Genomic DNA, 816 nt, shown 5'->3' with positions numbered 1-816 from the left:
CGTTGGAGCTGCCGGTCACCGTAGGTGGCGCGTGTTGTCTCCCGCCGGCAATGCCACGACAGCACGCTCCCGGGCCTCTGTCGGCAGCGGCAAGCTCAGTTGGGAGCACGGGTGGTCGCACCTAAAGCGTCTACTCGCCTAACTCCGGGCGATTGCGCCTCTCTCGAACCCGACCAAGTACTTAGGACGGCGCTGCGCGCCGCCGGGACCTGAGAGGGTTTCGAGGTGTGTTGTGCAGGGGAGCTCAGCCTCCTCCTGTTTGCAGAATAATTGAGCGGACGCTTGCGTGTTCGCGCGGGCCCCCGGGACACACTCCCGGGCGGCCGGCTGCTCAGCTCTAGTTGACGCAGCTCCCTGGTTGATCCTGCCAGTAGTCATATGCTTGTCTCAAAGATTAAGCCATGCATGTCTCAGTACAAGCCGCATTAAGGTGAAACCGCGAATGGCTCATTAAATCAGTTATGGTTCCTTAGATCGTACCCACGTTACTTGGATAACTGTGGTAATTCTAGAGCTAATACATGCAAACAGAGTCCCGACCAGAGATGGAAGGGACGCTTTTATTAGATCAAAACCAATCGGTCGGCTCGTCCGGTCCGTTTGCCTTGGTGACTCTGAATAACTTAGGGCTGATCGCACGGTCCTCGTACCGGCGACGCATCTTTCAAATGTCTGCCTTATCAACTGTCGATGGTAGGTTCTGCGCCTACCATGGTTGTAACGGGTAACGGGGAATCAGGGTTCGATTCCGGAGAGGGAGCCTGAGAAACGGCTACCACATCCAAGGAAGGCAGCAGGCGCGCAAATTACCCACTC

The 816-nt window shown here is 56.7% G+C and overlaps 1 non-coding gene across 1 annotated transcript in view; it reads left to right on the top strand.

Annotated features, from left to right (window-relative positions):
• The first annotated feature begins 351 nt into the window (after nucleotides 1-351).
• LOC126436294 (small subunit ribosomal RNA) overlaps nucleotides 352-816 on the top strand; it is a 1,909-nt gene continuing 1,444 nt past the window's right edge. Inside the window, exon 1 of the ribosomal RNA XR_007580569.1 lies at nucleotides 352-816. This exon is cut by the window's right edge and continues 1,444 nt beyond it. This is a non-coding gene — a ribosomal RNA (small subunit ribosomal RNA).

This window comes from Schistocerca serialis, unplaced genomic scaffold, assembly GCF_023864345.2.
Source record: "Schistocerca serialis cubense isolate TAMUIC-IGC-003099 unplaced genomic scaffold, iqSchSeri2.2 HiC_scaffold_1234, whole genome shotgun sequence".
Taxonomy (NCBI): Eukaryota; Metazoa; Arthropoda; class Insecta; order Orthoptera; family Acrididae; genus Schistocerca; species Schistocerca serialis.
This window is presented reverse-complemented; position numbering and strand designations above follow the sequence as displayed.